General features: G+C 36.7%; 1 protein-coding gene across 1 annotated transcript in view; it reads right to left on the bottom strand.

Moving 5' to 3' along the window:
* Nucleotides 1–22,293, bottom strand: part of SLCO1A2 (solute carrier organic anion transporter family member 1A2) — a 114,072-nt gene extending 91,779 nt beyond the window's left edge. The window contains exon 1 of the mRNA XM_060305982.1: nt 22,259–22,293. The gene's annotated coding sequence lies outside the window, so the exon portion shown is untranslated. The remainder of the gene's footprint in view (nt 1–22,258) is intronic.
* Nucleotides 22,294–24,507: the final 2,214 nt, after the last annotated feature.

Here is a 24,507-nt window from a genome sequence, read left to right as displayed (position 1 = left end):
CCACCTGCTTCTGCTGTCTATGAGGTACTTTCTATCTATAGGGATGGAAATTAATGACAGAGTCTCTCTGAACTGCCTGATGTCAGAGCTGGGAAAGGTGTGAAGGGTACATAAGAGCTGGATTACTGGTTAGCAAGTCGGGGAGTAAATGCTCCAGTGGATGCAAGCCTGGTGTTTTTCATGAAGCTTCCTTGTTAACAAAGGTATTTTCTGATATTGCTGACACTGAGACATTAAAAGGTAAGGAATTTTTTGTTGCTGGGCTAGTATTATTTATTTAGCATTAGGACAAATTTGGGATTAAATATATGGTTTATTTCAAAGAAGGGCTAAAGCGATAAGGTTGTATAATATTAATTTTCCAGATTGTTTCAAGAAGGAAATTGGGTAAGGGAAAATTTTGAAAATATTTGAAAATTGTTAAGGGACTACATCAATAAAAGTTATACAGCAGAAACTAACACACCATTGTAAAGCGATTATACTCCAATAAAGATGTTAAAAAATTAATTAATTAATTATTTTAAAAAGTAAATACAAAATAGAGAAAAAAAAGAACAGTACATTAAGCTGTTTAACTGTTCCTTAAATTCTGTGTTCTTTAAAGAATAATGTCAGTCTGATAAATCTCTCTGATGAAACTTCTGACAGACAAGAACGGATAGTTCCAGTTTTGTCAGAAATATGCTGCTGGAACTTAGAGGAGCAAAGCCAAAACATGAAGCAAGAAAACCCAAAAGGTAGTAACTTCTGCTATACTAACCAGATTCTCAAACAAACTAGAGAAATTTAAAGCATATATGTTATATGAGGTGGAATTTTACTGTATGTTTATATATATATATTTTTTTCTCAGCTCTGGCAATATCCAAAACTTTTACATCTCTTTCTGGAAATTTAAATATATAGAAATAATAAAGAGGCAAATTAAATTTGCTAAGAAGTTAAATTTAGGAGCTCTAGTTAAAAAGCCATTTTTTCTTAGGGGGATTCTTTCTATATTGCTAACTGTTCTGTTAATGAAACAGAATTATAATTAAAATATGATTCTTCATGAGACTACTTCCAAGATGTTCTAAATGTAAATTAATACCTCCGAAAATGTTTTAAATAGGTAGCATGTGCATCAGGATTTTTTCAAAAAGCTTATTTTGAAAGGTGTCATTTCATTTGAATGATAATGTTAAGGAGGTCTAAAACCTATGTAGGGTGAAAACGTTTGCAGTATTTATAACTTTCAAATGAAAAGCCTTTAAAACTGTGATTCTCCATTTATTTAAAAGATCCTTAAGTTCAAATTCATGCATATGTCATAAATAATATAATGAGGATTCATTTGTGCCTAAATTGGTTTTGATTCCGTATAGTTTTGTAGAACTGAATTTATACTCTCTTAAAGACCAAGGAGAATAAGGTTACTTTTGAAAAGACTTTGCCTTAAGTCGTATTAGAACTCTTCTCATAGAATTATCTGCATCTTTTCTATTTTCCTTCCAGGTGTTTTTTGTTGAGATGGAAAGATTCCAGGTGTTTGGTGATATGGAAAGATTTCTAAAGCACCTAAGTATAATGAATAATAAGAATCATCGGAAGATTTTTTCTTTTCATTTCAGGGCTTATCTAGTTTACAGGATGTTCTTCTCAGAACTGACTGTAATTTTCAATTGGTTTTCTTCTGGATAAAAATAACTTTAAAACTGCCCTGAAGTTTCTGGTATACTAGCAGAACAATTGAATGATGACAGGAAAATTAGCAATATTACCTAGTATTTCTGTCTATATCTTGATCTTCTCTTTCATTAGATATACTCATTTGCTAAGTATTTTTACCCAGTATGTTTTTAAGGATATTCGTTTATTATGAGGTGAACTTTGCTCAGAAATAGAATAGTATGTAACATTATTTATTAACAAATTATATATTCATGTTAGTCGTACAATCTCTTACTTTAAATTATTATTAAAAATACTTATAAACCATTCATCAATTTTTTTCAGGAAACTGAATTTCCTGGCATCAGTATGGTGTGGTCATTTTTTTTTTTAAAGGGGAGGAAGAATTTTATATCTTGAGATGTTCAACCATGTAATATTCTATAAGGCTCAAAAAAAGCTGAGAAAGCGTATGTAGGAAACATCTCAAATTTTAAACACCTTTAAAAAAATAAAGCTGATGAAGATTTATTACTCAATGTCATTTTTTTCACAAAGTCAATCATCTCACTCGAGATCTTTTTCAACTTTTATACACGTATGGTAAGGGATTAAGAGGTAACAGACTTTACAAACCATATCAAAACATAGTTGTGTTACTTTACACTCATGAGTGAGACGAAAGGATCCCTACCAACTTTTTAAGACTCAGTAGTAACTATCTGCCTGGAGATAATCAGAGGGCCACCAAAAGTATAATTACATGGGTTTCATTCTGGAGTTACTAGGAGCTCCCTACAGGAGCTATAACTATTAAGACCTGGGATAAGGAATCCATTTAAAACCTCTTGAGGGAGTTCCCTGGTGGCCTACTGGTTAGGATTCCAGGCTTTCACTGCCATGGCCAGGTCTCAATCCCTGGTGGGGGAACTGAGATCCTGCAAGCCACGCAGTGCGGCCAAAAAATAAAAACTCTTGACACTAAGATGTTTTTAAAGAGAGACAATTTAAGAGTTAACGTTTGGCCTATAGTCAACATCACTGTTTAAACGCTCTTAAAGCCAAGAAGTTCCATGTGTGTGTGCATGTGTGTAAGTGGTCAGTAGTTTTAAACTAGTATTTGTTACTAGCTGGTGGGTTGGCTGGCAGGCCGGGTCTGCCTTGTAGTCAATGAGGAAAAAACACATGAAAATAGGAGTATGGTGCTTTTCACTAACCATTTCAGCCAACTTTTTCCATCTTAATGATAGTTTTGGGTGGAATCTTATATATCCTGACTACCATATTTACACGAAAAGTCCTGTTGGGGAAAGCAGGTTCACAATTATGAAACCAACAAACATAAAAGCTCTTAGTTTTTCTTTACAGTAGAATGATGGCCCTCTTAGCTAACTCAAAGAAGGTAATATTTTATTTACAATAATTTTAAATCCTATTACAGACTTTGAGACCAATTATCAGACGTATCAATTATCAGACATTTAACACATAGAGTAGTATTTCACACTTTGCTCCAGGCATTTGCCAAACATATCCTGGAACAGAAATCCCTTTTTAAAAAAAATAGATTCACTTTTTATATTTATTTATTTATTTATTTTTGGCTGTGTTGGTTCTTCATCACTGCGCACAGGCTTTCTCTAGTTGCGGCGAGCCGGGGCTACTCTTTGTTGCAGTGGGTGGGCTTCTCATTGCAGTGGCCTCTCTTGTTGTGGAACATGGGCTCTAGGCACGCAGGTTTCAGTAGTTGCAGTGTGCGGGCTCAGTAGTTGCAGTGCGTGGGCTTAGTTGCTCCACGGCATGTGGGATCTTCCCTGACCAGGGCTTGAACCCATGTCCCCTGAATTGGAAGGCAGATTCTTAACCACTGCACCACAGGGAAGTCTCCAGAAATCCCTTTGAACCTTCTCAATTTGATCCATATTTCCTTTATTGCTTTAAATTTATAAGTTTGAAGTGTTTGGGTCAAATTCCAATTACTGTTGTTTTTCAGGAAAAGTTTACCATCTTTTAGAATTGAATGTTCAGTGTATGAGTTACTTGTTCAATCCTTTAAAGCATTAAATCATTCTTTGGACATGCACATTGGCCATGTGTACTATACATGCAAAAGAAATAATTAAAGAGATAATATGAATAAGACTGATATACAAACCAGGTAATTCAGCCCCAAAGTTGGTTTCCTTTGCCTGAATAATTGGTTTGTCAACATACACTCACATGCAACAGATACCAGTTCATTTAATGCTGAAAGAAAAATTTTCTGTGTGGGAGAAGATCTGAGAGTAAAAACATAAAGTTTCACTTGCATTTTTAAAATATTTACTCTTAGGCTATCTCTATACAAACTATTAATGAAGTACTCTCCATACAAAATAAACCCATTGAGATCAAAACCATTGCAATTTTGCCTCAAATTATGTATATCCACTGGCTTCTGGATATTGAGTTTTTAGCCTCATACATGTATCTCTCTTCCGCTCTACACTTAATGTAAGGTTAACCAATATTTTGGTTTCTGTGGAGCTGAGAACTAAAATATTTCCCTAGTGCTCCTAACAACCAGCAAAAAGCAATGTTAAAGTTGTGTCTATTTCCAGTACTGTTATGAGAACACATTAAAACAAAAGATGGTATAAAAATACAGAGTTGGGCTTCCCTGGTGGTGCAGTGGTTGAGAGTCCGCCTGCCAATGCAGGGGACGCGGGTTCGTACCCCGGTCCGGGAAGATCCCACATGCCGCAGAGGGGCTGGGCCCGCAAGCCATGGCCGCTGAGCCTGCACATCTGGAGCCTGTGCTCCGCAATGGGAGAGGCCACAACAGTGAGAGGCCTGCGTACCACACACACACAAAAAAAAATATATATATATATACATGTGTATATATATATATATATGTATATATATACATATATATGTGTATATATATACATATATATATATAGAGAGAGAGAGTTGATGTAAACTCTGTAACTAGAAAGAGAAGTTAAAATTCAAACAAATTATTTACAGTTATAATTTCTGACTTATCCATAATATTATTATGCAGTTGTTCCAGGTGGCTGAAAGAATATGATGAATATTAATACCATTGACATAAAAAGCCTTTCTGTTTTAACATTTAAACCAATTCTATCATTAAAATTGTTGAATGCATAGGAACCTAGTAGGTGGCAGGAACATGATAATCTCCATTTATTTAGGCTAATAGTCATAGAATTCCCACACTATAAAGGTCAAAGTGCCTGAACAGGTGATAAAATTGATTCCCTTGAGACTTTATAATATCTGACATTTCTCTTAACACTACTAATTCAATGATCCCAGGAAACCCAACAAAAATTAACTAACACTACTTAATTCTTATTGGAAAGATGCAGGAAATGAATGTATATATATTTTAAGTCTACATATTCCAGGTTACATATATATTTTACTTTCTAAGTCCTTTTTTAAATTGGGAAATAGATTAGTCAGTATTTAAAAGCATATAAGACAAAGACATTATTATTATCATCTTGAATATATTCTGAATTTCCAAAGAAAGGATCACACTGGGAAATTCAATACTGACTATAATGGAGGGTTTGCTATATGATTTCCAAGCTGCATCTTCAAGGTGTCCAAAAGCTCTGTCAATCATCCAGATATTTGCAAATCAAAATATTGAATTATTAATGTGAAGATGTCTCCTCTATGTTTCATCAATATGAGATATTTGGTGTCACATACATAATAGCTGTACCCAATCCTGACTCCAGGTCTCTAACTTTTCATGTTTGTTCAATGTCACCAGTCATCAAATGGAAAAGCGGAAATGCTACACCGCCACTTGTGCAACTCAATGCCTGGAAAATTTTTTAGTTTGGTCCAGCAACAACCTTGGCACCATTTTCTCACCTACCAAGGTGGGATCCAATACGTACGGCAAGAGGAAAACAGTTGAGATTTTAAAGAGAGAACCACTGAATTACTTACTCCCTTTAGAGGTCAGTGCACCTCACAGTTCTTATTGTATAAATACTCTAGTGATTTGCTGTAGACTTTAACAGTGCTTCTTCATTTCTGGAGTGAATATATGAATGTCTGTGTCCCATGTTTGTTGCCAGGACATATAAATTGCCATGTTAAGAACTGTTTTAAATTTGATACAAATAAAGATCCCATAATAAAAAGACAGCCTTTAAAAATGAAATATTTTGGCTGTAGATTTTTATTTTAAAAACATTTTAAAAAGTCATTACTTTGGCCTGTATCTTTATGACCTGAGTTTGAGAACAAAGGAGAAAATGGTTCCTGGAAACTTGATAAATTGTAAACAAGTAATAGTAAAGTTCTGATTATAAACATTAGAAAACCAGCAATTGTAAGTACACTTGTTAAGCAATTCCTTTTTGCATTAGATTTCTGAAATGAGATAAAGTGCTGCTTAAAACAATACATTAAAACCTTCTCCTGATTCAGTCAAAATATTTTTGTTTAATTCTGTTTTTTGTTGTACTTGCTGGTACTAAGATGTAACTTAAAAATTTAAAAAGCAATGTCCCTGAGGGTTTCATTGGGAGTTATCATCAGTGAGATTTTATTAAATGTACGTGCCCTTTATTCTAAGTGGCTTTCAGCAAGTCTTGGTCATATTCTTATACAGGGTACTGAAAAAGCAATTTATGTTCCTATTAACTATGTATTCATTTAAAAGACTATAGACTTCTGGAAATTATGTACTCCATGGCAACTTATTTTCATAGTTTAATTAACTGGACATTTCTGGCAGAGGTTCTGTTTTTGATGCCCTTTGTTTGGAAGGAAGCTGAAGTACTGAACACGAAGTGAAATGTTTTGCTTTAAGTCAGATTCTTATGTGGTATCTGCTTTTCCCTGACTCTGAGTTTCATACTTTGGGAAGTAGCATTAACTCATATAAACTGCTATCATGCTGCATTATGCATTTCTAAAGGCACTCAGCTTTTATTTTAAAAAGAAAATAGAAAAAGGAAGCATCTCAATCTTAGTGAGAATCCGACTCATTGACTTGATTGCTACATTAAAATTTCCCCTTACGAAGTATGCCTTAGATCACCAGATTATAGACTTTGTTGTTGTTTTGTTTGTTTGTTGGGGTTTTTTGGAGTATATAGAGACAGAAGATGTTATTTAGAGTGATTTTATGTCATGAATTGCATACTGAAATAAATGAGTACATAAATTCCTATTTGTGATGTTCAATTGTTAGCCTCTTTCAAAATGGATATGAGCACATTTTAAAGTGAGTAAGGTACAATTAAATTACAATCTCTTAAACTCACTTATTTAAAAATTTTCCCAGTCGTCTACATTAAGTAACACCTTATTGCATCTCACATCTATATCAACTCCCCAATCTATCTTCAAGCATTAATGAGATCTTAATGAGCGCATATGATATTCAAGGACATTGTATACAGCAGTACACAATTCCCAGATATAAAACAAGAAGAATTAATGTATAGTAACCTAACGACCTCTAGTGCTAAGGAGTTGGATAGAGTTAGGGTTACTGTGTCACTTATTCCAACCAGGAGACTTTTGAGAAGGAAAGAGGTTATTACATTGATACAATAGACATTAAGAGTAGATGTTATTCTAAAGTTTACTCATTACATTTATTATCAAGGTGAAACATTTGAACAAATTCAGCATTGTTTCCTTAGTTGGTATTCGTAGGCCAGTAGGAGTCTAAATATATAAAGGTTGGGAATGCCTTATGTACCAAATACATCCCCTGGCTCCTCACAATTAAATAGCTTGTGAAAATAATGATTGGTTTTTCTTTATTGATGTAACTGCAAATATAAACAGTAAGTTTTGGTGACTAAGTTTATCCCAACTCTTCTCATTGTGCCTGTGGTGCATGAAATCATAAGTACTCTTGAGTAAACTTCCAAATACTTATGTCCATGCTACTAATTATATTTTATTGAAGATTTAGAAATAAAAATGCTTCTTATATTGATCATATTGCAATACAGAGTCATAACAAAGAATTTATTTATTAATACTGCATTTAGTACTTCTAGAAATTCTCTTTAATCATTGGGAGAGGACATTCTGCAATAAGCCTCTTACTTTTCTGAAGCCTGAATATCATTACCTGGTAATATTATGCTGAGATGAAATAACACCTTTTGGTTAACAGTAGAAAAGCCTGTGAGTCTAAAGCTCCTTTGGCTGAGTGCAGGGAGAGCTTTTTATATAATGTAGGAGAAAGTATTCTTTTTCTACCCATTATTTTCCCTTTCACATACACACTACCCAAAACTATGGAAAAATCCATCTTCCTTACACTCAGTGCATCTGTAGTAGACATTATTAGTGCTCAACGACATCCTCTCCTTCCCAAGCATACAAGAGAGTATAGTTCTCAGACCCTTGCATTCAGGCGGTGCTATGTGGCTCATTCTGGCCAATGAAATATTAGCAGAAATGATGTGTGTCACATCTAGGTTGACACAATAGGTTAAAAAACCTATGTGAAAAATTTCAATCTTTCTCTACTCTGCTGCAGCCGTTGCTGGTGAGGCGTCCCTCTGGCTGGGGCCCTGAGTGACTTCTTGGAGAAGAACTCTCCTACTGACCTGTCTTGGACATGGAGTATGACCAAGAAATAAACTTTTGTGACTTTTTATCTACAGCGTACCAAAACAAAATAACCAAAGTCAAACTTTCATCCTACCTAATGAACGTACTTCTCCTCCTGACTCTATTATATCTAATAGCAGCGTAACCATTCTTCCACAGTAATTCAGCCTTGATATCTTGAAATTATCACCGATCGCTCAAATTCCTTGCTCCCCACATTCCAATTAGTTACCAGGACATGTGTACTCTACGTCCTTGCTACTAGGATATGTCTCTTCTTTCTTCTCCCATTGCCAGTAACGTAGCTCCAGCTTTCTTTGTGCAAGCCAGGATCTCTGCAACAGGCTGCTGAAATAGTTTTCCACCTCCAATATTTACTGCCATTCTATACGTTGATACCAGAATAAGTTTCCAAATGCACATTTCTTATTATATCAGTTGTTCTATGCAAAAATTTTCAAAGACTTGTTATTATCTACAAAAATACATCAATTTTTTTAGCTTATCATTCAAGTCCCTCCGTAAAGTAACCCCTACCCTCTTTTCCAGGGTTACCCCACATCATTTCATTTCTTATACATACACTCTGCCAAACTCTTTTTTTAGTTGTTTCTGTTTAACTGATATCATCACATTTTCTCTTGTTTTCCAGGCTCTGACTCTTCCCTCCATTCCCTCCAAATTGAACGAATGCCCCCCGGGGCAGCCTTTTGAAATCTTTCAATGACAAAGTCAAGAATCTTTCATCATTGCCCTACTGAATATGATTTCTCCACCCACTGAGCTCTAACCACACTTTGAAGATATCTTTTAGATTCAAAAGAAATCTGATATTAAAGTATCATATTATTACTATTTTATTCATATTAAAATACTTTATTATAATGTTATATTATTGCTGTATTATTTGTGTGACTGAACATTTCTCTTCAGCATTGCTAGATTCCTAACTAAGGGCGGAGACTGAAACTTAGTCATTCTCCATTTCACAAATTTCCTACTTCACAATCAAGAAGATTAAGCCTATCTACACATTCTGGAGAATGTTAGGCTACTTGAGCATTTTCCATCTTCTGTCCTTGATATTGTGCTGGCATAGAGCTTAACTGCTCTTATCTTCTGAAAATAACTTGATATTTATTTACCACCAGCATCTTTTGGTTGACAATGGATTCAGCCAGCCATCCTCAACCTTTTTGGCACCAGGGACCGGTTTCGTGGAAGACAATTTTTCCAGGGAGTTGGTGGGTGGAATGGTTCAGGCGGTAATGTGAGTGATGCGGAGCAGTGGGGAGCGGCAGATAAAGCTTTGCTCACTGGCCTGCTGCTCACTTTCTGCTGTGTGGCCCGGGTTGGGGGGTTTGGGGACCCCTGGATTACACAATTGTGCTTTCTAAACATATCATACAGCTTATGGAAGAAGCAAGTACTATCATTTTATCCCAGGGGTGTTTTACCATGTAACTAAAAATAATTGATAAATTGCTATGGAATGTATCTTCATCATACCAGAACATATTAATTATGGTTTTCTTGATTTGAATTACTAAACCCTTTGGGAAATGAATTCCACCTCCAAATAAACTAAACATAGTATTATACAATTAAATATTAAATTCCATAAAATAATAATTAAAATAAAAATTCTAAATTTTCATAACAAGTAAGATTGAGTAAATTCCATTAAAATGGTTTTTCTGGTGGAGTGGGACAGGAGCAAATGTTTCTCAATTTATCGAAAGAAAAGTGCTCTTTCATTTGAAAAATTATATATGCTAGCATATGCTCCTTCCCCCTTATTATTTATTGATTTATAACATACATTTCATTCATGAACAAATTTCATAAACAAAATTCAAATCTCTGCCTATTACTAAAACTTTGGAAATTTTAAAATTTTGATCATTTTTGTGTAAACATAGTAATATGCATTGGCCATTCATCTCCATGCTGCTCTTTAACCTACATTATTTGGACAACATTTCCACCGACTGAAAAGTCTCTGCTTTGAGACATTTATTAATAGTGCACATTGAGATATCGAAGAAAACAGTGAGTCAGAGTTCTGTGGAATTTCCAACAGAAGAAATAAAGACACAGAACACATTAGAAATTTATCTATGACGCTCAGACATGACAATCAAACTTGAGAGTTCTGGGCAGTCAGGAGAGAGATGGATTAAGTATTCGTGCTGAGTAGGTTTATCATTTTAGGAGCCAAACAGGAGCTTAGAGTTTACATATTAACAGCCAGTTGTTTTTCTGTGAGGCTACATGTGACTAAGTTAAAATAGCTATATCATTTGGCTTGCAATTAGTATCCTTAATGTTATAAAAATTGTCACACTTTATATTGTCTGGAATTAGGACAACTCTCAGTAATTTCTTAGAAAATTAAATTATGCTGTGACAGCTAGTCATATAGCATATAGCAGCTAATGTTTTTCTTGTTATACCTAGGGAGGAATCCTTTATAATACAGTGACTTTTTTTTTTTTTTTTTTTGGCTGCTAAAGAAATCACTGAGTAACAAAATCTAGTGGAAAATTTCATTGTGCTCCCAAGGCCCATTCTACTTCTGCGCATCTACTAATGACATGAAATACACCTGTGCTGGGTTGAAGTAAAAAACGGTAGCTTCTTTAAAAATTGCAATCAAATTCTTCATTGTATAGGTGGTGTCAATAACATCTCTGATAATTTCAATCCTCCTACTTATTCATGATGACAGTGTGGAAATGCTTATGAAGTGAAAAAAAATGAACAACAGTATGGACCAGAGATTTGAGTTTTGATGTATTGTTATTGATCCAAAGTCTTTTTTATGTCTTAGAAAAGATAAGATATATACATTTCTCCTGGGACATGGGTAGAAAATCCTTCTCTTTCTCAGAGGAGGGAACCATCATTTTGCTGCTGTTCACCATGCAGCCAAAGATGGGAGATTTGCATTTGTTCCACAGCAAAGCCCCTCGGGGGAAGTATGGGACAGCTAATGAAGGTGTATCCTCATTAGTGCCATGTGGTAGGAGGACTGTGTAGCCCGGAGTCACATAGACTTGGGTGACTACTCTGAACCTCTGTCTCCTCATGTGTGACATGACAAGAATAATAAATAACTCAGAGATAGGCAGTGAGGATGAAATGAGATCGTGTCAGGGATGAAAACAGCTAAGACTTTGGCTGCAAATCTGCCCTGCAATAAACGCTGTTTCCTTCCGTTTTCCTTGTAGAGGAAGCTTCCACTTTCTCCCTCTGATGTGGCATTGGATCACACTTTGTAAGGGGGCAGTACCTGCCCACTGTAGAGGTCAGAAAGGTGCTTGAGGGAGCAGTTAATATGCTTTTTTAATAACAGAGACTCTACCCTACCTCTGAATGTCCCTATCTGTTTATCTATCTCAGCTTGTACTTGGTATGATTTAATTGGTACCCATTAATTGCTAAGCCCCACTGCCTCCCCAGTTAGAGCTTCATTTATGGCAGGCTCACTATGTGTCAGATACTATTTTAAACTCATTCACATGTATTTACTCCTCATAAAACCCTGTGAAATGAATACTGTTATTTCCAATTATAAAGTAAGCCTTGGGGATGTAATTAACTATAGGTAATAATAATGTACTGTATATTTGAAAGTTGATAAGAGAGTAGACTTTAAAAGTTCTCACCACAGGTAAATAATTTGTAACCATGTATGGTGATGGATGTCAACTAGACTTATGGTGGTCATCTTTCTTAATATTTACATGTATCGAATCATTATGTTGTGAAACTTGAAACCAGTTTAATGTTATATGCCAAGTATAGCTCAATAAAAATACTATTATTATTCTCTATCTTACAGATGAAGAAACTGAGGCTGTTTGACCTTGGGCAAATCACTTCACCTTCTTCTGCCTCGGTTTGTACCAAATACAAACCAAGTCCCATGGTGAAGCCAAGATATTAACCCAATTATTCACCATTCCATATGTTCGCTTAGCACCTGATATATGGCAGACACTCTGTAAAGTGCTGGCGATGCCTCAGTAAATCAGACAGACAAAATCCCCCATCCTCATGGAGTTTACATGCTAATTTGGGGGGGGGGGTGGTACCAGAACTTTTAGCCACTATGTTATACCACTTCCCCCAATCCGAGGCATCTGTAAAACCTCTTATCTTCCTTTCACAACACTGTGAGGAAAACAAGAAATCAGGACAGAATTAGTGTGGGGGAAAAGTCATTATTTTCTAAGTACCATCTACATGCGCTTTATATATATTGTATTGTTCATCGTCACAAAACTCCATCAGGCAGGTATCATTATACAATTTGCTGATAGAAACTAAGGAATAAAAAATGGGCTGATACAAAAACTTCATTCTGTAAGAATAGATAAGAATGACAGGGACTTCCCTGGTGGTCCAGTGGCTAAGACTCCATGCTCCCAATGCAGGGGGCCTGGGTTCGATCCCTGGTCAGGGAACTAGAGCCCACATGCCAAAACGAAGATCTCGCATGCTGCAATGAAGATCCTGCGTGCCGCAGTTAGGACCCAGCACAGCCAAATAAATAAATATTATAAATAGATATTTTTAAAAAAAGAATGACAGGGATTTCTTTGCCGCCTCCTAACAAGCCATATCTGTCAAAATAAAGGATAGTATCTGTAAAAGAAAATGAGCTGACTTGTCTAAGATCACACAGTTAATAAGGGTCATTCCAAGACTGGAACCGAGGTTTATCAGACTCCAAAGCCCAGGCAATTTCTCTACTTCATGTCCAAACAAAAAAACATTTTTCCCTACTTCCACTGTGGCTTATTTTGTATAGTACTCTGCCAAAGCAGTTTGTCTGAGAACTGGACAAACAGGTCAGGCAAAAGAATAATGGTGCAAGAAATATGTGGTCAGAATATAAAGAACTTTTTGCTTTTGAGGATAACAGTCTTTACCCAGTATCAGATAGCTTTGTCTTACTTTATTGTGTATTTTGTTTCAAGTGAAAGAAAGTTTGAAAAGTCTAATACCCTTATTAAAAATTTCCAATACTGAAAGATCACTTGTAGCTTACCTTTATCCCCTCTCCCAAACCCAGCTGAGGTTTTCATATTGACTTTTCCTTTTCTTTTTTAATTGAACTATAGTTGATCTGTAATGTCGTGTTAGTTTCAGGTGTACAGCACAGTGATTCTTTTTTTTTTTGGCTGCGTTGAGTCTTCGTTGCTGCGTGCAGGCTTTCTCTAGTTGCGACGAGCGGGGGCTGCTCTTCGTTGTGGTGCACGGGCTTCTCATTTCTGCAGCTTCTCTTGTTGCGGAGCACGGGCTCTAGGCACACGGGTTTCAGTAGTTGTGGCACCCGGGCTCTAGAGCACAGGCTCAGTAGTTGTGGTGCTCGGGCATTCAATTTTGTATATATATATATATATATATTCTTTTTCAGATTTTTTTCTCTTACAGTTTATTATAAAATATTGAGTAGAGTTCCCTGTGCTATACAGTAGGTCCTTGTTGGTTATCTATTTTGTATATGGTAGTGTGTATCTGTTAATTTCAACCTCTTAACATATTGACTTTTCTATTGAGACTCATTTCTTTGCTCTATATACAACTTGGAAAATTTTCTTTTATGGTTAAATGAAAATTCTGCCAAGTGAATAAGCCCAAATCCTGTAACCAGTCCATGAAGGTCCTTCCCACGGAACTTCAGATTACATTTCACACCTCACACTTGCCCACCTCCACACTCTTGCTCACAGAATTTGCTCACCTTTCGATATTCTCCCCTCACCCTCTGGGAGTCTACACCCAGGTTCTGTTCAAATGCCACAGTCTCCAAGGAGCTTCTCCTCTGAATTTACATAGACTTTTATCTGTATTACTCTGCTGATATCAGTTTATTGAAACATTCACTCAGTCACTCAACAAATATCCATTGAACTCACATTGGTATTCAATACTATTTTAGTGGCTGGGGGTTAGAGCATACCTTGAAGAAGTTTACAGATTTACCTTGTATTTTGGTTATGTATGCACAGGTATTATTTCCTCATCTAGCCTGAAATCTAGGACAAGGGTATGTGAGTTACTCCTGTAATCCGCACAATATTTAAATCCAGTCCTTGCACATAACACATACTCAATAAATACTGGTTGAATGAGTGTGTTCCTTGAATAATGAACAAGCAAATGAATGAGTAAACTTTAATATAAAGTTCTGATATCACACAGTGATGAAGTTGATAGAGTGTGACTTCTTACACTCCCTTTGTAAAACAAAAATGATAATTGCAGGGTTTTATTAAAGACTAGGAATGAAATATGCAAAGTATGTGGCACAGTTTTGGGGTTCAGTCAGTGGTAACTATTATAGCCATGATAACTGCACACAAACAAAAGAATGATATGGTTTCACAGTGGGTACTTTTGTTATTAATAGCAAACCAGAAGAATTTAAAAAGCTGGGGGGGGGGTGAGATAAAGGTGGGTAATAAAAGTGGGCGCAAAATGATGTAGGGAAAGGTTCAAAGAAACAAAAACAGAAATAGGATAATGAGAATAATCTACCCAAATCCTATATAGGATTCGTATCACCGGTTACCTTTCCTGCTCCAATGACCAATGATGCAAGACACTTGTTCTGCACAATTTCATCTAGAATTACGAAAATTTGACAGAACCATACAAGATGCAGGTTCTAGAAATCCATCCTCTTTCTTCCCTGTGGGAACATTCCTTGTTATTTAGAACAACAGTTATGATCAGTAAGAAGTGGCACACAAATCCTAAAAAGGAAATAGCAGACAATATAGAAACAGCACATCTGGTAGAGTTTACCTGTGCTGCAAGTAGATTATGAGTGAGAGAAAATTCTAAAATTTCTAAAAGGATAGAATTTAAGTAGCTGGAAATGTTACCACCTATATAACAAACTCTATATTAATAAATTCAATATTTTTTAAATTGAAATCATGGACAGGCATTATAAAAAGGAAAATTAAGTTTATCAAAAAATTGTAGGGCTTCCCTGGTGGCGCAGTGGTTAAGAATACGCCTGCCAATGCAGGGCACACGGTTTGAGCCCTGGTCTGGGAAGATCCCACATGCCGCGGAGCAACTAAGCCTGCAAGTCACAACTACTGAGCCTGCACGTCACAACTGTTGAAGCTCGTGTGCCTAGAGCCCATGCTCTGCAACAAGAGAAGCCACCGCAATGAGAAGCCTGCGCACCACGACAAAGAATAGCCCCTGCTCGCCGCAACTAGAGAAAGCCCGCATGCAGCAACGAAGACACAACGCAGACAAAAATAAAAATAAATTAAATTAATTAACTTAAAAAAAATGTAGACTTAAATTTTTAAAAATCTCTTCTTAAGCACCAAGGATTTATGGTAGAGTACAGGGAAATATATTCAATATGTTGTAATCACCTATAATGGAAGATAATCTGAAAAAAATATATATATGTAACTATATAATAAATATATATATAAAACTGAATCACTTTGCCATACACCTGAAACTAACACAATATTGTAAATCAACCATACTTGCATTAACAAAGAAAAAACTATCACAACTGTTTTAACTTAATTAAAATTTGGAGATTTTTAGATGAAGAAGACTCTTCTTCATCTTCATAGGCATAATGCCCTGATTATCCTATAAACATGTGAACATGGGGTCTGTGTAACTGAAATGATGAAATAATTAGTGTGAGCTTACATGAAGGCTAGGAGGCTGTGGTCCCAGCTACAACTGTAACAAAAGTGTATTCTGGTTTCACTTCCTTTATTCACTTCCTTTATTGAATACATACTTCCACTTTCAAACTATGAATTATTTGAACAAGGAACCAGTCTGGAGCAGAACTCCCATCCCAAATTAACCTCCCAAACTTTCTACAATTTGAAATTCATTCTTTTGCATTTTGAAAACTTTTTACTTCAAGAGTCCCTCATTAAAAGACAAATAAATCTCTCTTGACAGGGAAATCCTTATCACTATCACTATTACCCTAGAAGAAGTTACTTAACAGCTAGCTGAGAACAAAGGCCTAGGAGAACGGGATAGGCAGCTGCAGACATGAAAAATGATGAGGGAAGAGGCAAGGTCAACTGTAAGGAAAAGAAAAAGGAGAAGGAAGAAGGGCGGGAAAAGGCATAAAGGAGTCTTGATTAGCTTACAATTTCTGTGTTTGGGCTTTGGGACCTACATACATTTGCAACCATTTGCCTGCAAACAGCTAGGCCTGAGTAGGATTTAAAGAACCAATTCTACTTTGGTTATAAAAATCTTAAATGTTAACCTGGGTCGACAAGGTAGAGAATGCTAGCAGGACAAAACAGAGAAAAGAACAATTTGTTTCTCTGAAACGTCCTCAGGCTTCCTCAGACACTATTGGATCCTCAGGAACTCTCTTGTTCCAGAACCCCTGCTGCAGAAGAGGACACGGAAAATAAAAGAGGCTCTGAAACAGAACCAAATAATTTCTCCTTTGAGTTCCTAGAAATTCAAACTCAGTTTCTGGAGCTTTATTTGAATTTGAGTTTAGGATTAGTATCTGTCTGTACCAGGAGAGATTGTTTAAATGTGTTCAAATGTCATAATAGTAAAGTAAAATTAAGCTTTTAAAAAATCCCCTGTTGTGATGTTGAAGAGCAAAAAGTCAACAGGACACTGAAAACTACTATGGTAAGGCCACTGGTATAGTAGGAAGGGCAGGGTTTTGGGAATCAGGCTGACCGACCTTTGCTAGGATCACAGCTCTTTTTCGAAACACTGTATATATCTCTTAACTTCTTTTAGCCTCAATTCCCTCATTCTTGGCAGAGACATGAGGATAGATATAGTTCATGAAAAGCACTTAGAATATAATTATACCTGTCTCTACCACATTTAGCAAATATTAGCTGTGATTATTATTAATTAAATTCTAGGATATGGCATGACCAAAGCATGAGGCATTAAAAAAAATTATACTACTTCACTGCTTCACATTTGACCTCACCTTGATTCTAAGACTTCTGAGTAAAAGACAAGAAAAAAGTAAACCCAGGTCAAGACGTTTAGGAAAGTCTAATAGCTACAACTGTTAAAATCTGCAAGTGTAGGATTGGTCTTCTAGAGTGTATTCACACGTAGAAGAGGCCCTTTTGTACTTTATCATTGTAAACACCATAATAGAACAATCTAACATACGCTTATATGTGGTTATCTTAAGACATGAGGTGCTGAGGCTCTTTAAAATCTTTTAAATCTCATATATCTCTAGTATATGTTGTCCTTTTGGTATTTTTGAATTTAGGAGCTAAATCACCTGAAATGGATAATGCACTGCTTTACCACGAGAAATGAGTTTGGTCTCTGTGACCAGTAATCTGAGGTAAAGTGTTTTCCCATCTATAATACAGGAAGGCATTCGGAGATAATGTTTACCTGTATAAAAAATAGTTATAATCAATAGTTATATTTTACTATACATTTTCATCTGGAAATTTGCCCCAGAAAAGCTTAGGTATTATTGTCACCTACACACATTTCCTTCTAGCCTTTTCTAGGAATATATATTTAAAACTTAATTTAACCTTAGAAAATCCACAAATGTGACCATAATTTCCAGATACAGTGAGACATTACCAGGCTAAGATCCAATCTAGCAAATGATCAGAGTCCCAACTGGAAAACAGACACTTCAAATAGAGTTTACCCTCTGCCCTCTTCCTTACATATATAAACAACTTATTCTGCCATGTAAATATGACAAAAGATAGAATAGTAGATTCAAAGATATACTCAAGTGTATATTTCTGACATTTCTGAATTTACTTATTCTGAATAAACATCGGAATTCATATAGGTAGTCCTACCAACTGGCCTCATCTAGCATGGGTTTTTTGTTTGTTTGTTTGTTTGTTTGCGGTACGCGGGCCTCTCACTGTTGTGGCCTCTCCCGTTGCGGAGCACAGGCTCCGGACGCGCAGGCTCAGCGGCCATGGCTCACGGGCCCAGCCACTCCGCGGCATGTGGGATCTTCCCAGACCGGGGCACGAACCCGTGTCCCCTGCATCGGCAGGTGGACTCTCAACCACTGCGCCACCAGGGAAGCCCTAGCATGGGTTTTAACAACAAGATTTACAGCATAAAGAACAGAAACTTATGAACCAGAAATGACGTAAGTGTCACTAGTCAATGAAGAAACACAAAATCTCACCTACACAGAGATAAAAGGAAGAAAGTGGACTTTTTTCAAAACAAAGTGCCTCCTATGGGTTTTCATAGTCCTGTTTCATATGTTGTTTCTCCACTTTAGAATGCAAATAAAAATACACTGTCTCACTCAATCACTATATTATATTATCATAAAATAGATGAAACTACAGATTATTACTATCAAAAAATTTCTAATTTGTAAGACAAAAATGTTGGTGAACCAAGCCAATGTAGAATCCAGTCTCCATTCTCCCATACTATTCCTGCACTGTCATTGACACTGTATATTTGGATGACAATTTGAAACACCCAAGCTGCTACTGCCACATCTGAATTAATTCTAACATTGAAATCCAAGTGACCTAAATATCTCTGAAGCTTCAGAAACCGCCAAGGGACCATCTAGGTAAATCTCCTTAGGCTTCCTAGAACCAACTAAAGAGGAGATAATGTAAATCTCTCGCTGGGCCCTACAAAGATCAGACTTCCACCTGGCATATAATAAACAATGAGATAATTGATGTAAAGTGTCAGTCTGAGAGCCTGACATAGTGTAAGTTTCAGTAATTGGGAGCTCCTGCTGCCTCTGTTGCTTACAAAGTAACTGAACAACTCAAGTCCTCAAGCTTGAGTTTCATTTTGTCCTCATCCTGCCTCTAAGTATCTGTAGTAAGAAGTTCCTAAGACAATTTCTACTCTCTTCATTTCAAATACGGGACATGTAATCCTATTTATTTCCTGATTAATAAGGGAAAAAATGGCTATTTGGAAGATTTAAAATGCTATACACATGTCTGAAATTATGATCATCCCTATTTTCGATAATAAATTCTACTAAAAAAATCTCCTGTTATAGAGTGACCCAAATTTGACTCCTGTGCTTTGACCGTCCTTACCAATTTTCATCCTATGGAATTGATGACGTGCCTCTAAAGCTAAATATGTTAGGTTGAAAGGCAAATACGAAGTATCTGTAGAAAATATTTAAGTAGAAAAGCTAGCAACAGTATCCTGGAGTCTTTCCAAAGAGAAGGCCATCGTTTTCTCAAAAGGAGGTGTTATTGAAAAAAGACTTTAAAACTGAAGTAAGCCACTGTTGTGCTCCCAAACAATATTTATATTAGAAACAGATTGCAACTGCAAGAGCCTTGAACACATGGGATTTACATGGTGATAGCAGAAAATAACCTTAGTCTTCTCCCCTCCACTGCCTATCAAATTTCATTTCACTGGGCCAGTTCTCTTCCTGACACTAAGTGGAATCTGAGACAGGTCATGCTACTTTCTGTTAACTTTCAAAAGAAAAAAAATTAAAGCCCTCTTGTCATGTTCATTCCCATAAAAAGTCTCAGTTCCGGATTACTATCTTGTTCACTTGGAACTTCACTTAAATTCAGGCTTCTTTCCTTCCACTATAACCTGTTCAAATGCTGCGGTTGGGAGAAAGGTCCAGGTTGTTTCTGTTTTCTATCCGCTTCTGCCGTCTTCTCCCCACGCCCACACACCCATCTCTTCCCCCACAGTAGAACAAGGCTGCTTCTGTCTCCTGCAGAGTTGAAACTTGTATGGGAGGAGTTAATGAGACCAGAAATGTCATCCTTGCCTCCTTTGGCCAGGACGGATATTTAAAACTGACTCTCTCTTGGACACTATCGCAGGTCTTGGGGGATCCCACCCTCCATTCACCATCTCTCATCTGCAGTGTCCTTGGCAGGGTAAATGCATGTGCCCTGACTAGTCAGGCACAACTTCTCCTTCAAATTTTGATGTGCAGCCTACAAGTTTAGCCTCTTTCTACTGAAGTCTCATCAACGCCCCATATAATCCAATCAGTCCAGATCTAAGCCAGCTGCAGACTAGCTCTGGTTGACCCACCATTGACTGGGTCCTTTTTCAACGTAGCCCTCTCTTCTTTCCACCTCCTGGCCGGCGGATCCGCTCACAGCCTTTTGCCTTTTAAACTTCTTAAGCAGGAGTCCGACACCAGTCCCCTGTGTCCTCCAAACTGCAGAGGACAAATATAAAGCACTCGGAGCAAACTTCTTAAAGCCATGCTCTCTAGGCTTGAGGTTGAGAGAAAGACGGCCCCCGCCCTGCCCTGAAATTGAAAAGGATGGTAGGCACCTGCTTCAGGAGATGCTAAAACCTTCTGTAACACTAGTCTGATTAAAGCAGTGCATCATGGGCCAAAAAAACAGGCAAACAGGTCACGGGTACAAAACTGAGTCCATTACTAGAGCCAGTAAAAATGAAAATGTAGTATTTGATATGTACTCTAAGAATAGTTTTTCAAGAAAAATAGAGTTTATTTAACAAATGATATTGATATCATAATTTACTCTCTATTGGAAAAGAAAATAGAGTGCCAGCCCTGTCTAAATATCATGTTTAAAATTTAAAAAGCAATAGATCAAAGATTTTAATGTAAAAAAATTGTTTTTAAAAAGGAGAAAAATGTTAGGATTGAGAAAAACTTCTTCAAAAATACAAAAAAAAAAAACCTAAGAAACTATAATGGAAAAAAAATGCAAAGTTGACTTCATCAAAATACAAATTACACAAAGGTACAAAGGCAAAAAAATACCATAAATAAGGTTTAAAAGACGGAGAGAGAGAGAGAAAGATGGAGGAAATGTTTGAAATATATATAAGAAGCAGGGGGTTATATCTTTGATGTAAAAAAAGAACTTCTACAGATTGATAAGAAAAGACAAACATGGGTATGAGCTGAGGTTCATAAAAGAAGAAATGTAAATAGACAAAAAATTTATAGAAAGCTTTTGTAAAAGATGCTAAGTCTCACTAGTAGACAAGGAAATGCAATTCAAAACAACACTATACCTTCATTTTTTTCATATAATAAATTTGCAAAATTTTAAAGATTTTAACATTCAATGGAATGGGGTAGAGAAATGGTAGGGTTGTGAATTGCAGTACATATTGTTTCTGTGATTTCACTTTGGAAAATCTATCCTATAGAAATAGACATATTTCTAAGAAAAAATAGGCCAAGAATGATTGAGGTACATGTGCTGACCCAGAGGAATATCTAGAGTACACAGTTTAAATGAATACAGCAACAGGTCAAGTTATGTGTATAATGATGATCCTATTCATGTGAATAAGAGTAGTGGGGAGCGTATGTATATAAATACATACAATTATATACATTCTGTATAATTTTTACATGAGCATAGAAAGAACCGTAAAAGGATGTGCACCAGATTGATTTTGTCTTTTTACACTTTTGTGTTATTTGGCTTAAAAAAATAAATTTCTCATTTTTGAATTTTGAAAGAAAATGCCAATGAAGTGTGTGTGTGTGTGTGTGTGTGTGTGTGTGTGTGTGTGTGGTATAGACCTCTAATGCTCTAGGACTTCAGGGGAGGGAGAGAGGTATATGGAGAACATGCGGCTTGATCAAAACTTGAAGGATGGACTTGGAGGAACTGGATAAACAAAGGCGGAATTTTCAGACCTTGGAAAAAGCAGGAAGGAAACATTGTCTGGATCATTTAGACTCACTTCAAATATTCCAAACCACTGGTAACTACATATCAGAAAAAAATCAAAGTATATCTCCACATGCTTACCTGTGAACAAGCAATAGTGTTACTATTACACGGTCCTGCATTAAATAGAATTGTCACTATCAGGAAATTATAAACAAGGTAATTAGAAAACCCAAGGAGTCTTATATTTCCCAATACTAAGCCTACCTTATATTTTTTCCAAGCAGAAGTGACTGAATTGCAACCCACAACAACCCAAATAAATGAACTCCTTTTACCTTAGCATTCACCATCATCTTCATTCATTGCTGCCTCTATAGAGTAAGATCATCAGATTTTTTAAAATTACGTATTGAGTAACAATATAAATAAAGCTCTGCACACATTTGAGCTGGAGCTTCTTGCTCTCCAGAGAATCAGAGTTGGAAATAAAAGGATCTCTGTTTTACATAAGTTTTAATCCTTCGGTAAAGTTTCTTTGGTTCTAAGGGTTGCATAAAACAGGTTAGAGAAAAGATTAGTCAGTTGGAACCAGAGGCTCCTCCTTACTCTCTTGTTTTCTTTTTTCTTAACAGTTAACCCTTATGTGGCCAGGGCTCTGACTAAAATATCATGTTCAGAGACTACAGGAGAACTCAGTTAATGAGTTCATGTTACTTAGCTAGCTGACCCTCAGTTTTCTCAGTTTTTGCTTTTGTGCTTTAGCAAGTCTTTTGTAAATCAAAGAATGACTTACTGGTTTACTCATTCAGTAAAGTAAGGTGTTAATACATTGAGCATGAGTTCAGTTTCCTGTGTGACTGGAAGACATAAGAAAAGATGATATCAAAACAGGAATAAACTTGGAAGCACAGAATTGCTGTAGACAGGAACATTCATTTCTACAGGGTGCTACCAACATTTTTCAACAGCAGACTGATGTGAGAAAACCAACATTTACCAATGATTCTATCAGTAACTTGCTAGCTGAATTGGATGAGTGAAATATTAGGGACTGTGTCAGGTGCTGAGGTGGTCATATTCAGGTGGAATTTGAGATGAAGGGCAGAACATAGTTTGGATCGATATGTTAAAACAGGGAGACATAATACAAATGCTTTGGGATGCTTAAAAGCACCAGCTGGACCCAGCTCCAGCACTGATGAGTTGTGATCTTGGACAAGTTCATTAGGCTCAGTCTTTTCATCTGTGCTATGGGATAATTATAGCACTGACCACAAAGAATTGCTGAGATTATAGTTCTTTCTTCCAACAAATATTTGTTGAGTGCCTATTCTAGGCTGAATACTATTCTAGGTACTAAGGATATAAAAATAAGCAAAGTAGTTTAAATTTCTACTTTGTTAGCTCTGATTAAAGGAAAGAAGAAAATAACCAAGTCAACATAATAAGATTAAGAGGAACTCTTCCCTTTACTGGGCCTATTTCATAAGTATATTTTTAAAAGTGTAAATTGTATATAGTGTGTGTGTATGTGAATACTTAGCAACCAATTCAGTTAGAAAATGTTTTCCTACCCAAATAATATTTAGTAATTCTCAGATATTACTTGTACTGCTCTTCCGCCTCCAAAGGTGAGATTTCTGTCCTTGTTTTCAAGTGTGTAAGTATCCTGAGGAAAGGATGGACACAAAAATATTTGCCCATCCTGCAGCTCTATGGACAAAATCTGGGAACTGCTTCAAAAGTGGGAGGCAGTGGGGCAGGAAGTGCTCTGATCCCTCCGGCCACCTCATCCACAGTGGAAATGGAAATTCCAACCTTTCATTTCTCTTAAGAAGCCCCAAGAGGCAGGGCTGTTTTCTACTGTCTGATAATAATGATAGCTAACATTTACTTACTGTCCGTTATGTGCTACAGGCCATTCTCCGAAGTGTATTAACTCATTTAATCCTCTCAACAAATTCGTCAGGTCGCTGGGGCACAGGCAGGCTTTAATGTCCTCCAGATCAGACAGCTGGGAGACAGAAGAGCAGGGATTTAAACCCAGCAGCCAGGCTTCAGAACCCAGCACTCCACTGCCTCTCAAGAGGTGACATTAAGTTAGTAAACAGGTGGGAAAGAGCATTAAATAACGTTGCAGGAACTTCCCTGGTGGCGCAGTGGTTGAGAGTCCGCCTGCCAATGCAGGAGACATGGGTTCGTGCCCCGGTCCGGGAAGATCCCACCTGCCGCGGAGCGGCTGGGCCCGTGAGCCATGGCCGCTGAGCCTGCGCGTCCGGACCCTGTGCTCCGCAACAGGAGAAGCCACAACAGTGAGAGGCCCCCGTACCGCAAAAAGAAAAAAAAAAAAAAAAAAAAGAAATCACATTCAGTATTGGGAGCCGAGCCTGGGTGATGGCAACAGCGCCAAGGACTCTGTTTCACCACTGCTGAGGAGGGGTAATGACCTTGGGTAGATACTCAAAAAAGAGATGTTGTTTCTTAATTTAAAAAAAGGTGGCTGATAGAGACAAGCAAAAGAAAACTACGTTTATGGCCAAGGGGGCAATTATTAGTGTTTTGAAAACCCTTTCTCTATTGTTAT

The sequence above is a fragment of the Globicephala melas genome, chromosome 10, assembly GCF_963455315.2.
Source record: "Globicephala melas chromosome 10, mGloMel1.2, whole genome shotgun sequence".
In the NCBI taxonomy this organism is placed as follows: Eukaryota; Metazoa; Chordata; class Mammalia; order Artiodactyla; family Delphinidae; genus Globicephala; species Globicephala melas.
Note: the sequence above shows the minus strand (reverse complement) of the source record. Positions and strands in the feature narration are given on the sequence as shown.